Source organism: Gymnodraco acuticeps, unplaced genomic scaffold (assembly GCF_902827175.1).
Source record: "Gymnodraco acuticeps unplaced genomic scaffold, fGymAcu1.1, whole genome shotgun sequence".
In the NCBI taxonomy this organism is placed as follows: domain Eukaryota; kingdom Metazoa; phylum Chordata; class Actinopteri; order Perciformes; family Bathydraconidae; genus Gymnodraco; species Gymnodraco acuticeps.
The window spans coordinates 108,095-123,719 of record NW_022990081.1 but is presented as its reverse complement, the minus strand read 5'-3'; the positions used below and the strand labels follow the sequence as shown (position 1 = coordinate 123,719).

The 15,625-nt window shown below is 41.4% G+C and overlaps 1 pseudogene; it reads left to right on the top strand.

Moving 5' to 3' along the window:
- The window catches only part of LOC117546090, a 24,490-nt pseudogene extending 8,865 nt beyond the window's left edge, over window positions 1-15,625 (top strand).

Here is a 15,625-nt window from a genome sequence, read left to right as displayed (position 1 = left end):
AGGGTACCTGGTGTCCAAATTACAGGTACCCCACGCACAGCCTTTCACCATCAGATATTAGCTAGAAACTGAACTCTTCACAGTGGTTTCGATCACAGACGTCTGGTTTTGGTTTGATGCGCCCCACAAACGGCTTTTCTGGTGATGTCCGAGTTTTCTGCCAAGAGGGATTTTCGCTGTGATATGATTGGACAAATTATATTTGGGGCGTGGTTTAGCGATAGGTCTATTCCCAACCTGGCACCATACGCCTTGGTGGGTTCCGCCTACACTCAACCCGTGCTTCTGCTCCAGTTCCTGCTCCTGTCCAGGAGTTGTATTCCGGAACTCGGCTGGCTTATGGAGGTCCACGGAGTATTCAGGCGGCTGCTAAGAGGAGTCGTCGCAAGGCCAGGCTAGCAGCCGGAGCAGCCACAATTCCGACTCCAGTACAAGCCCCAACAGCCATGGTTCCGGCTCCAGTGCCGGACCCAGCAGCCATGCCTCCATGCTCCAGTACCGGCCCACGCAGCTTTGCGTCCATACTGGATTACCTGGCGTACACAGCCAGGGTCCAGGCTTCCACACCGGACCTTACAGTCATGTTTCCGGCTCCAGAACCGGACCTTACAGCCATGTTTCCGGCTCCTGAACCGGACCTTACAGCCATGTTTCCGGCTCCAAAACCGGACCTTACAGCCATAATTCTGGCTTCAGTACCGGCCCCAGTAGCCATGGTCCCGACTCCAGTTTCGGCTCCAGGACTGGCGTACCGGCCAACGCCAGCTCCCCGAGGCCTGTCGGTGTACCGGCCGACTCCAGCACCTCGTCTCCTGCTGACTCCCCAGCCGACGCCAGCTCCCCGAGTCTTGTCGGCGTACCGGCCGACTCCGGCACCTCGTCTCCTGTTGACTCCCCAGCCGACGCCAGCTCCCCGAGTCTTGTCGGTGTACCGGCCGACTCCAGCACCTCGTCTCCTGCTGGCTCCCCAGCCTACGCCAGCTCCCCGAGTCTTGTCGGCGTACCGGCCGACTCCGGCACCTCGGCTCCTGCTGGCTCTCCAGCCGACGCCAACTCCATGTCTTGTCCCGTTGGAGGTCCCGCAGACTACTCTTCTGCCGGGGGTCCTGCCAACCCTATGTCCTGAGCCGTTGGAGGTCCCGCAGACTACTCTTCTGCTGGGGGTCCTGCCAACTCCATGTCTTGTGTCGTTGGAGGTCCCGCAGACTGCTCTTCTGCCGGTGGTCCAGCCAACCCCATGTCCTGTGTCGTTGGAGGTCCCGCAGACTACTCTTCTGCCGGGGGTCCTGCCAACCCTATGTCCCGTGTCGTTGGAGGTCCCGCAGACTACTCTTCTGCCGGGGGGGGTCCTGGAATCCTGGAATCTTGCCGACACCTGTCCCATCGGCTCCGGATACTGTCCGGTCGACACCGGCTCCTACCCGGCCTCCGGAGCTGTCCGGTCTTCGCCCTCGAGCCCGGTCCCCTGAGTTCGCCCGCTGTGGGCTTCGCCCCTCCTCGAACTCTGCCTTGCCCCCGGGCCGTCCGCCCGAGACCCCTTCCTCGAACTCGGCCTTGCCCCCAGGCCGTCCGCCCGAGACCCCTTCCTCGAACTCTGCCTTGCCCCCGGGCCGTCCGCCCGAGACCCCTTCCTCGAACTCTGCCTTGCCCCCGGGCCGTCCGCCCGAGACCCCCTCTTCGAACTCTGCCTCGCCTTGGGCTGTCAGCCAAGGCCCGTCCACCGGACCCCCTCCACCCACCCTGCTGGACGTTGTTGGATTTTTGTTTTGGTGTTTAGGGACGTCTAGAATCCGTCCCTTGAGGGGGGGGGGGGTTCTGTCATGATTCTTGTGTTATGTCACGTTTTAGTTTTGTATGTCTTGTTATGGGTGTGTTTCTGTTCTCTCTGTCATGTTTTCCTCCTTGTGTATTGTCTGGTCCCTCTCCCTGGGTTTTTCCTCCCTGTCGTTAGTTTCCCTGGTGTGTCTAATTGTTTGATTGTGTTCACCTGTGGCCCTTGTGTTTCTCCTCCCCTGCCCGGCTGTTTCTCGTCTGGTGATTACCCCTCCCTGTATTTAGTCTGGTCTCTTCCTGTGTTCAGCGTTGGTGCTTCTTTTGTTTGTGACCTAGTTCACCGTAGAGTGTTTTGTTTGTTTCCATGTGATATGTTCGATAAGAGCCCTTGAAATAAAGGTATTATCAGTATTATCTGCGTTTGGGTCCTACCTGCTTCACTCCGCGTATCAACAATCTTTCAGGGTCAGACATCATGTCGGTTACCTGCAAGTTTCTTTGATTCTTATTACAATGCTCATTAAGATATTCCTTTACATTGAGGAGAAGACACCACTATGGTCCCCAAGCTCTCAGTAATAACACAACTATTCTCCATAAAGTCCTCAAGATGTTGAAGGGTCAAACTGAAACTTGTAGACAATGTTGGGCATGGAGGGACGAGGGGACCTCAAAGAAAGGTCAGTTCTCATCAACCAAATATCTGCTGCCTGAAGGAACTCTTCACAGTGGACGCTAGAACCAAAGTGACGGGGGACGAATGGTGTAGTGAGGCTCTCTTATATTCATTAAAGTAGTAAAAAGTACAATTTCAGAATAATATATGTTATAGTTCAGGTCCAAACTAAAGACTTATTTAAGTCTTGATTATGTTTTATATCGCTTATCTGCGAAGTAGTGGAGTAAAAGTACAATATTTACCTCTGAATTGTGGTGAGGTAAAAGTACAAAGTAGCAGAAAATGGAGATACTCTCGTAAAGTACACAAACCTCAGAATTGTAGCTTAGTACAGTACTTGAGTAAATGTACTTAGTTACTTTACACCACTGATAATATCAATGCAAAAACAAAATGTCACCTTAACTCATGTCATTAGTCAGTGCATGGTCTGGTAAAGGAACTTATCAGATGGTGATGGGGGACCCAGCTGCAGCATCCTGGTTGTGAAATACTTTATGTTGTTTGCATCAGTTCCAGTAACACGGTGGAGGGGATTGTAGTGATGGGACTCTGCGTTGATGTAGTAGCTGGTTTAGGTCTGGATCTCTGGGATGTTGTGACCTCTGGAGTGGAGCTGCTGGGTGAGGATCTTCATGTTGACCCAGTGGTTTGACCCAGGAGAGCGGAGCAGCCGGTGTCAGCGGTCTCACCTGGATCATCCTGAAGTGAAGCTGGAACCATAAAACAAGGAGGAGGTTCAGTGGAGACAGGTTTCATCAGGAGGGTTTCATGTTTCCTGTTGATGTTCTGCTGCTGATGCAAAAGAGTTCACTGTTAAAGTAGTTCAATGTGAGAGGAGGTTAAAGACGGTTGGACCTGTTGGTCTGTTTAAGCTGCTCTTCATGAATCATCCACCAGAGGGCAGAGTGTGAGAGTGACTGCTAGTTTCCTCTGTCACTTCAAATAACTGCATCAGGTCACATCAGGTGAGGTGAGTTGGTGTCAGGTTGAAAAGTGTCTCCATGTTTGTATAATGTTAAATACACGAGTTATTTAAACATCATGTCATCCAGGAATAAAGCAAGATTATACATCTATGATTTCAAGGATATGTTAGATCATGATGAATGGATACCTTTATAATATAAGGACACATCTGTTTTATTTCTTGATATCTTTAATAATAACTTGTGTTTATTAATAATGTGTTTCTTTAACAATATCAGTAGATTTTATTTGAAAGGAACATGAAGACGTGAGGCAGGATAAAAGTTGAAGGAAACTCATGTGACAGCGGTTGAAAGAAAATGATGATGAAAAACAGCCTGTTGATATGTTCCACCCTACTTCGACTCAAATACAACAACCATTTCCTTCTTGAATGCATTTGATGAGCTTTTTAGATTTTGACGATATAAAACACCAAGAAAGATGAGCTTTAAAATAAAAAGAATGTATTTAACCTCTTGTGTTTGTCTTCAACAGATACCTGGACAAAGTCATCGTCCTGAACTGAAACCAAAGAGCATTTCCCTCTGAAAGACATCCTGACTCCATCTGCTGGTGAATACATGACATTACTGCATTCCTGCTGTTGATCATTCATCCTGTGACGGAGGTGAGAGAAAACCAGAGACTGTATAAAGGAGGACACCAAAGAAGATTTAGAGATTGTTGAAGACGCCATCAGAGGAGGTGAGATCTCTGCTGGGAAACACACACTTGGAGAGAATAAAGAAGAGAAGTGGAGAGACTGTGAGTTGCTGAGTGCTGAAATATCTTTATGTTTCTTTTAACTACATCAACAGATTTGAATTGAAATAAACAATTTGATTTCCGGCAGGATGGAGGTTAATTAATTAAACTAAGATAATGAGACATCTGTATTTTCTTTAAAGAATTTGAGGCTAAATACATTTAACTTTCATTTCCTGAAAATCCTGTTTTTAAAAAACCTTTTACTCTCCTATTTATACATTCTAAATATATGCAAGACATTAACTGAACATGCGTTGTTTCAAAAACAACTAGATCATTATTTATTTTGCAGGGGTTTGTCTCTAAAAAGGAAATCCAAAAAGTGTTGAAATTAACTCGTGGTTTGATCCTTGATACCAAGGAGAGGGTGAAGATATGATCACATGAATAAATGAGAGTGAAAACGTGTCAGGAAGAAAAACACATACACTCGAGTTGATAGACTTTAGACTATATCAGGATTATGATTTCTACATTAACTGAGATAAATGTTCAACATACAATGAAGTTTGCTCTCATGCTTTGAAGAAGTATTCACAAAATGAATTGAACATATTTGAGCCACTTTGACTTTTATTGACCGATAAAACACGATAAACAAATGAAAACTGAACAACAGCTCTGGTTCCTAACAATTCACATGGAGAGAGTTTATCTTTAGTTTCCACCTGTCTCATTGAAGGTCCCGCCCTCCCCGGCCTTTGCAGTCTCACTTGGTGTTCAGCTCCTCCCATTGGTTATCTCAGTCTCCACCTGTCTCCTTTAAGGTCCCGCCCTCCCTAGCGGATAGATCATGTGACTTCATTATGATGACTGTCCTCTAAATCCACACAACTGCAGGCCGTGAAGGAAGGAGAAAGCACAAGGCCCATTTTTATTTAGTAATCATATTATTAGAATTATTTCAGTTTAAATTGTTGAAAAAGCTCGACTCTTTATTGTAGTTTTAAAAAGGACATATTATTCTCATTTCACGTATTTGGATGTTGTGCTTTTACTGTGACATGTTTAAATGCTCTAATGTTCAATAAGTGCTATATTTGTCTCTCACTGCCATCGATTCTCCTTCCATTGGAATGAAGATATAACAATGAGAGTTTTTTTATTTCTAATCATTTATCAGTTGTAAGAGTTTGGTGGAGCTGATAATTTATTCCGGCAAATTACTCAGACCTACTAATTAACCTGACAGAAGTTATTGAGTGTATGTAAGTTTACTGCTTGGCTCAGATCCACCAACAAGCTCTCACCTCTATTAACTCCTGAAGAACCAGGTTCAATTAACTGCTGTGTCAATTCAGACAACTCTCTTAAATCTGTTGAAGCGATCCCGAAGGATTTTGATATCAGTAAAGGAGATGTGGCCCTACCTAAGTGTGAGTGTGGCGGGGTGCAGTCTTACCTTTGAAGCAGGAGAGGAGAGCGCAGATGTCTTTTAAGTTGTCCCAGTCCAAAATGTGGGATCAGTTTATTTGAAGAAAAATAGGTCCAAACTAATACAGGGTTTTTACCTTCTCTCTCTTTACAACATTATAATCATACTAAACCTATCATGCTGTGATCATGTTCAAATATGAAACTTAATTCACAGTTTTACATTCATTACATTAAATTGTAATTTCAACTGCCCAATTCAGTTGTGATTTTTAAATCTCCTGATAGAATTTAGAGGCATTTCCTCATAAAAGACCGGTGATAATAAAAAGTACATTCAAACTTTCATTCACCAAATTAATTCACATCAATTCCAAACCTATGTTTTCCGACACAGGTGGCGGGAATAACATTCACAAACACATATGATCACACATATGATGTTTGTCAATTTAAAAGATAATTTTGCAAGTTAAAAAATAAAAATGTGTCGTAAAACTGTGAAGAAACACTTTGTGTGAAACCGCTCAATGAACTACATCTCCCGTCTCGCACCACACACCCAGACGGCCGTCACGTTGAAACATTTCACTCCTTTCTCTCAGAATGAGGCGGAAAGTATTAAAAGAGGTGACAATCACTCCAAGTCTGGGCACGTTGAGAGCAACACACTCTCACTCCCTAAGCGTCCAATAACGACGTTTGGTCAGTGTCCGTGGCGTCCAGTTGTGACGCTCCTAGGCTCCTTCAGCTTCATAAAGTGACGCAAATAGCTTTCAACTGATTGCAATGGATTCCCATCTGCGGCGGGATTTGACGCTCATGGAAGCACGGCATTCGTTTGTGTCGGCTGCCCTTAAAGGCAATGTGAGCGTCCATTCCCATTGGATAACGGAGAATTGTACACCCGGAAGTAAGTATTCCCCTTACTGTCGATTGATTTTACAGTGATATCTGCACTACTCATCGACTAAAAAACACCAGATTATCCTTGTTAATTACACAACATTGATTGGTTTAAATTGTGTGCAATGCTTTTGTATTTTTCCCCTTCGATTCGGAGAAACAAATATTTTTTCGGAGTAAAGGATGGCAGAAGCAACCTGATCTCACCAGAATGCGTGACTCCACCACGACTCCTTAACACCGCATTGCGTGGTGGAGTCACGCATTCTGCTACATTTACGTGTCGGCACCACGCAAAAAAAACCAATGTAAAGTGAATGAGGCTCTTTTGTCGTGGTGCACACACGCATTTCTACAAAGTCCCGCAGTGAGCTTTTATTCTATAAAACGTTTTAAAAATCTACTTTATATCTTGTAGTAACTCACAGGGAGGCTTCTTTTATTTTATTTGTATTCATAATCATCTTTATTTTTCGTCAGAATGTAAAAAATTACATTAGTTACGAATTTTTGTTCTCAAAAAACAGTGCATTGTGTGTAATACGACTGTGATTTTTATTAAATTAGTTAGTTTTTAAGGAAGGCCAGAGCTTCAGCTGTGTCAAATAGATTGTTCCCTTTAGTTAACGTTATTTAAAAGATAATGATCATGTCCCCTTTATTGTATTACGAGCGTCCATTCCCATTGGATAACGGAGAATTTTACACCCGGAAGTAAGTATTCTCCTTACTGTCGAGTGATTTTACAGTGATATCTGCACTACTCATCGACTAAAAAACACCAAGTTCTGTTTTAATTTCACAATAAAGTTAGTAGTAATAATCTGTTTTGATATTATTGTTTTTTATTAACTACTAGACCGCTGGGTCATGTTAAGACCATATTTTCTGTGTTGCTGTGGGGGTTTTCCATCGCTTTTGTTACAAATATCAAAACAATAACAAAATATATCCGTCGTAAACTAAACCAGAAACAGCAGTATATTTTATTTTGTTAACACTTTAAACTTGACAGTTTTTTAACCCGCACCTCCTACTGGTTAAAGCACGTTATTACACGTTTGGAGTAATTGCAATGCAGGTAGATTATGTTGCTTTTTAATGACTGTTTAAAATGCCTTTTTCTTAAAGTCTTTCATTTTTGTAAAGCACTTTTGAATGTGTTATATTTGATGAAAACATTTAAATATTAAGAGTACATACAAAATAGTGGGAAAGTAGAAGGTCAATGATATAAATATAGAATAGAAAATATCAAGAAGATACTGTAAATAATATCTACAATAAAAACAGTTTAGTGCCTGATAGGAGGATGTGCAAAACAAACAAACTAATAAGGCTTTATTTAAACATTAAAGAATACTTTAGGCTAAGGTCTTCTTTTAAATAAGAAAAAAGCTTTGGGGGTATCTATCTACAGATACTTATTAAGCCTGACAAAGTACTTAACGTCTAATATATATTGCATGGTTTGTTTTGGAAATTGACAATCAACTTTCCTGCAATGTTAACTATGTTGAAGCACTTATTTTAACCGATATTATACATATTTATTATACTCTTATAAGATGTTAGATAGAATCATAAATGTGCAGAATATGACAGTTTAATGGTGGAGGTATACACATATTGATAGATGTCTTGTAATGCACTGTTGAGGAACCTGTGGCCCAAGTTTTGCATTCATTGCATAACTACACCGTAGTTGTGTATATGATATGTCAATAAACCTTTGAAAATCTTGAAAGGGATGTGCAAAATATCAATTATATACTGTCTTTAATGAACGATTAGAGAATAACGAGTAATGAATATGCTTTATACGGATCTGCAGATAAATGTTTAGTCTTCTCAAGCACCAACTATCAAATATCTCTCCTGATTGTTGGCACTTGACAATCACCTTCACTGAATTTTACTCAGGTGTAACTAAAGTCTGATTTAAGGGTTGTTTATATTTCACATCATTAATCCAAATCTGTAAAGTAACTAAAATAAATGTAGTGGAGTAAAAACACCACGTTAACCTTAAAGAAAGCCCTCAGGATGATAAAAGACCCCCATCACCCCAGCCACAAACTGTTTCTGTCTGCTGCCGTCTGGCAGGCGGTACCTGCAGCATCCGGACTAAAACCACCAGACTCAGGGACAGCTTCATCCCACAGGCCAGAAGACTATTAAACACCTGAACTTAGAAACAACATCCATAACATTCATCTGGCTGCTACTTAGAAATTATTTATCTAATATATCATATTCACAATGTAGTGACTGCTTTTTTGTCTTTTGTTTTCTTAGTTATGTTCTCTTTTATGTGTGTGTTATGTGTTATGTGTAACGTTGCTGCCTTCTTGGCCAGGTCAGCATTGAAAATGAGATTGTATCTCAATGCTTTTATCTGGTTAAATAAAAAAATAAAAAGATACCAATCACTTGTATATAGACTCTTATTGCACTATTTCACTATTTTTTCTGTGTATCTGTTTTATTGTGTTGCACTGTTGGAGGAGCCTGCGACCTAAGGGGGGGGGGGATAGGACACGTTCGATTCCTGTTTTGAATAGTGTGCCGTCGATGGGTTTCATTCCATTTCAAGGTGCTTTTTGACGCTCCGTGTAAACTTCGCGCACTGCCACTCCAACATCCAATCACAGAGCTTGGGGACTGATCACGGGGTTTGTCAAGCTAAGCACATGGTGTAGTCCCAAACGATAGCTGAGGATTCTGGGTAGTGTAGTGTCTTCTGCCATCCAAAAACTCCGAACAAATATTCGTTTCTCCGAATCGAAGGGGAAAAATACAAAAGCATTGTACACAATTTAAACCAATCAATGTTGTGTAATTAACAAGGATAATTTGGTGTTTTTTAGTCGATGAGTAGTGCAGATATCACTGTAAAATCAATCGACAGTAAGGAGAATACTTACTTCCGGGTGTAAAATTCTCCATTATCCAATGGGAATGGACGCTCGTAATACAATAAAGGGGACATGATCATTATCTTTTAAATAACGTTAACTAAAGGGAACAATCTATTGACACAGCTGAAGCTCTGGCCTTCCTTAAAAAAGTAACTAATTTAATAAAAATCACAGTTGTATTACACACAATGCACTGTTTTTTGAGAACAAAAATTCGTAACTAATGTAATTTTTACATTCTGACGAAAAATAAAAAGTATTATGAATACAAATAAAATAAAAGAAGCCTCCCGTGAGTTACTACAAGCTATATAGTAGATTTTAAAAACGTTTTATAGAATAAAAGCTCACTGCGGGACGTAGAAATGCGTGTGTGCACCACGACAAAAGAGCCTCATTCACTTTACATTTTTTTTTTTTTTGCGTGGTGCCGACACGTAAATGTAACATAATGCGTGACTCCACCACGCAATGTGGTGTTAAGGAGTCGTGGTGGAGTCACGCATTCTGGTGAGATCAGGTTGGGCAGAAGACACTACACTACCCAGAATCCCCAGCTATCGTTTGGACTACACCATGTGCTCTGTTTGACAAACCCGTTTTTTTCACCATTCATTCCAATGGCTGGCGTCTATGTCACGTGATCTTCAAATTTCTCCCTGCAGAAAAATAAAACATGGCCGAACTTCGTTTTATTCTCGGTGGAAAATGCCTATTTTAAAGTTAATTTGGCCATTAAAATGCGTTTTGATATCATTTGATGCGATAAATATGAGTTGTTATTTCAGATTATGTGTGCAGTGGATGTACATGATCTTTAGTTTGCTAATTATTACGAAGATTACTTCAGGAAATCGCGACGTTTTCATTGTTACCAAGGTGGTTGCTAGGGACGCTGCTATCGATATTATTTCTGTTATGTTGTGTAACTGTTTAATGGTGTTATCTTTATTGCTACCCCCTTCCCCGTCAATGTGTAGTGTTGGTCCACAGCGCAAACACGTTATTTTCCCCTGTGCAATTCCAGTCTCACATCTCACAGCACATCGTCATTAACAAATACCGGAAACAGACCGAAAACATTTAAAAAAAAATAAAATAATACTTTATTCCGAGTGTGCTTGATTTTCTCTTTGGAAGTCATCACATAACGGCATTGTAATACACGGTTCGGCTGCATTAAATATTACATATCTGCCGTAGTTCTTTATTTATAGAGCCCTGATGAGAAGACTTCTAGACAAACATGAGGAACTGAAAACGTGACGTGGATCATAAATATATCAGCCATTAAACAACATCTTACATTTATTTTCACACAATACGTCTCCTTGCAGTATCAACACTAATTCGGCTGACTTTTATATTTGATCCAATTGGTAGATAGGCTGTATTTACACCATAAAGGTGCACAGCTGATATAAAGGGACACCTAGTGGTTAAAGCATGTTATTGAATTTCATTATTTTTATTATTAGATATTAATAGGATCCCTATAAAGTATATTCATTACTCGTTATTCTCTACTAATAGTTCACTAAAGACTGTATATAATTACTATTTTGCACATCCCTTTCAAGATTTCAAGATGTTCTAAGGTTTATTGACATATCATATAGGCCTACACAACTATGGTGTAGTTCTGCATTGAATGAAAAACTTGGGTCGCAGGTTCCTCAACAAGACATCTATCAATATCTGTGCATACCTCCAGCAATGTTAACTATGTTGAAGCACTTATTTTAACTGATATTATACATAATGTATTATACTCTTATAAGATGTATGTAGATATTTCATCTCCGACCTTGTCAGGTATTGAACAATCAATACATAAAGAACACAGAATTGTTAAATATAAAACACAGAATTTGTGTGATTATACTAAATGATTTACAAATAAACACCACTGCATATTTAACTGTTACACATGCTGATGTAACGCAAATGTTTCCAACCTGGGATCAATAAAGTATATCTTATCTTAAGCTGATCGATGGCTACTGCCATATTTGCAAAATTTGCCTCTGAACCTTGACAAGTGCATGTTTCAGGCTTATCAATTAATGTAATGTAATGTAATGTTATCTATTAACAACAGGAGGGGTCAAAAACATAAGACCAGCTGTTAAATAAAGCTCTTCTGACCTTAGCTGGCATGTGTGTATATATATTAATGCTGCCCATTATGGGCACAAGCCATTTTCACCCATTTATTAATTATATGTTTTAAATTTGAGTGTTTCCTACCCCCTAAACCTCCAGGGATGTACACAGTTTAATACTGGCAACTTCTTATTATGGGAAATACGAAAACGTCTTTTAAAACTACAACTCCCAGTAGAGACGTGCCATAGATAGAACATGTTGCGAAACAGAATAGCCAGCATTTGTAGTTCTGGGGACGGGGTGGGGGAGGGGGGACGCGGTGGACCCGTTCAAATCCAGTTTTGGACAGTCTGCCGTGGTTCCATCCCATTTCAAGTGCTGTTCGAGAATCGGCGTAACCCTCGGAGCACACTCACCAATCACAGAGCTTGAGGACTATCACGGGGTTTGTCAAACAGAGCACATGGTGTAGTCCAAACGATAGCTGGGGATTCTGGGTAGTGTAGTGTCTTCTGCCATCCTTTACTCCGAAAAAATATTTGTTTCTCCGAATCGAAGGGGAAAAATACAAAAGCATTGCACACAATTTAAACCAATCAATGTTGTGTAATTAACAAGGATAATCTGGTGTTTTTTAGTCGATGAGTAGTGCAGATATCACTGTAAAATCAATCGACAGTAAGGGGAATACTTACTTCCGGGTGTACAATTCTCCGTTATCCAATGGGAATGGACGCTCACATTGCCTTTAAGGGCAGCCGACACAAACGAATGCCGTGCTTCCATGAGCGTCAAATCCCGCCGCAGATGGGAATCCATTGCAATCAGTTGAAAGCTATTTGCGTCACTTTATGACGCTGAAGGAGCCTAGGAGCGTCACAACTGGACGCCACGGACACTGACTAAACGTCGTTATTGGACGCTTAGGGAGTGAGAGTGTGTTGTTGAGAGCTGTACACACACACAAGGGGAGTTAGTGGGTTCCTAAGAGCCAGCATGCGGGACCGGGACTCTGGGATTTGTAGTCTTTCTAGTTGCGTATTTTTCATAGTCTTATATTTCAACAGTTTTACGACAAACTGAGACTTTTTTGACACGGAAATTATTTTTTAAGATTGACAAACATCATCTGTGTAATTCGTGGCACAATTCAAACGGGATCGAAAGATAATCTTTTTCTCTCCATTGACTTCAATACATAATTTTTCTGAAATAAGGTCCCATGGGGCGGAAGCAGATGGGCGGGACTTCGCCTCTCTATATGAATATGTGATGCCTGGTGCCACGCCATGTACTGTTCCTTACTTGGTATTCTTAAATGTTAAAAACGTATCAAATCCTACAATGTAGTTGAAAAGTTGTGCATGCATAAGTGAGTTTTGTAAGTGAATAATCTTTGGGGGAAGGGAGGAACATGAAGACGTGAGGCAGGATAAAAGTTGAAGGAAACTCACGTGACAGCGGTTGAAAGAAAATGATGTCAAACTGGTTTGACTGAACAGCCTGTTGATATGTTCCACCCTACTTCGACTCAAATACAACAACCATTTCCTTCTTGAATGCATTTGATGAGCTTTTAGATTTTGACGATATAAAACACCAAGAAAGATGAGCTTTAAAAGAAAAAGAATGTATTTAACCTCTTGTGTTTGTCTTCAACAGATACCTGGACAAAGTCATCGTCCTGAACTGAAACCAAAGAGCATTTCCCTCTGAAAGACATCCTGACTCCATCTGCTGGTGAATACATGACATTACTGCATTCCTGCTGTTGATCATTCATCCTGTGACAGAGGTGAGAGAAAACCAGAGACTGTATAAAGGAGGACACCAAAGAAGATTTAGAGATTGTTGAAGACGCCATCAGAGGAGGTGAGATCTCTGCTGGGAAACACACACTTGGAGAGAATAAAAAAGAGAAGTGGAGAGACTGTAAGTTGGTGAGTCCTGCTCTAGAAATAACTTTAATACCAAATGGCTGAGAAAACCGCTCTTGTTGAAAGTTTCCTGAGCTGCCATGTGTGTTCAGAGACTTTCAGAGATCCTGTGTCTCTGGGCTGTAACCACAGCTTCTGTTCGAGCTGCCTGCAGACATTCTGGGAACAAAGTACGAACAACAACTGTCCCATTTGTAAAAGAAAGTCCTCCAAAGATTTTGTGGTGAACTTTGCACTGAAGGAACTGTCTGACTCCTTTGCTGAGAGACAGAAAGCTGGATCATCTGAGACAGAGAAAGGAGAGAAGAAGGTGGAGGTGGTGTGTAGTAAACATCCAGAAGAGCCTAGATTGTTCTGTATGGATGAAGAGAGAGCTGTGTGTCCTGTCTGTGAGTTTTCTCTCCACCAGGGTCACAATGTGGTTCCTGTAGAACAAGCAGTCAGTGAGCTGAAGGACCTGCTGACATCTGACTTAGAGTCTCTGCAGGACAAGAGGGACAAATACAAAGGAGTGGAGAGAACATACAAGGAAGTGATTCAAGTGTCCGAGAAGCAGCTGCTGTCCACAGAGAGGCAGATCAGAGCAGAGTTCATCAAGCTCCATCAGTTCCTGAAAGAGGAAGAGGAGTCCAGACTGGCAGCTCTGAGGGAGGAAGAGGAGCAGAAAGGGAAGACTATCAGCAGAGAGATGAAGAGCATTCAGGAGCACATCTCCTCTCTGTCACACAGTATCTCTGCTGTTGAAGAAGAGCTGCAGAAACTCAACGTGCCCTTCCTCAGCAGTTATAAAGCCACTCAGAGCAGAGCCAGAGTCCAGAGCTCACTGTCAGACCCACAGCTGCTCTCAGGAGCGCTGACAGATGTGGCCAAACACCTGGGCAACCTGTCCTTCAGAGTCTGGGAGAAGATGAAGGACCAGGTCCACTTCAGTCCTGTCCTTCTGGACCCAAACACTGCAAGCAGATGGCTCTCTATGTCTGATGATCTGATCAGTGTGAGACAAGGAGACAAAGATCAGCAGCTTCCTGATAATCCAGAGAGATGCACTCACTATGCTAGTGTTCTGGGCTCTGAGGGCTTCAGCTCAGGGAAACACAGCTGGGAGGTGGAGGTGGGAGATCATCCTGACTGGAATATAGGTTACACTAAAGAGTCAGTTGACAGGAAGGGAGAGTTACCAGGTGCCTCTCCAAAATATGGAATCTGGTGTTTAGCACATAGCAGTGGAAGATACTCTAATGGTGCTGGTGAGACTGTCAGAGTGAAGAAGAATCCCCAGAGGATCAGAGTCCAGCTGGACTATGACAGGGGGGAGGTGTCCTTCTAAGACCCTGAACACATGACTCCCATCTGCACTCTCAGAGACACTTTCACTGAGAAACTCTTCCCATATTTCAGTATTGGAGAAGCTGGTGATGCTAAAACTGCTGATATCAAAATCTGTGAGTGAGATTCCTCTGTGATGCTCAGGAGTGTTGGTTCAGACTTTATTCTGACTTCACTCTCCGTCTACATCTCTTTGGAACATTCAAGAACATAATCAACAGATGATGAGATATTAATCTTTGCATGACATTTTTACGCATTATAATCAAAGAGTCAGTCAAAGACAAACAAACAACTTGATTGTTTATTGAGTTTATTTTGCATCAAACTTTATTACAGTGTGTTTATAGTTTTCATTTGACTCATTTAATGATCGATGAATGATTGATCTAGTTTCTAGTCAAACATCACGTTATAGCAGTATACGTTATCAGTTTAACTTTTTTATATCTTTGGGTCTTTTGATGAATTATTTTGAGATATGTTGTTTTACTGCAGGGAGCAAGTCATTTAATACATTTATTTGAATTCATTATTTCATTCTTACAATGTTCTTTCGTGACATTTTCAGTCCTCGATAGATGGACAATAACATTTATGGTAATTCAAAATATCAATTTCTAATCAACCTAGAGGGAATAACAGCTGTGTATAATTAAGTGTAGTATTTGTAAAGCTGCTTCAAATATCTTGTGATTAAATAACCAGCTGTTTAATTCAGAAATGTGTCTGAGGTTGATTTCTGTTTCTTTGGTACATCTGTCAAAAAGCCATGTGACAAATTACAGAGACTATAAATGATGAAAGACAATTGTTCAACAAACCTTTACAATAAAAAATAAATAATCTGAATATCTTAA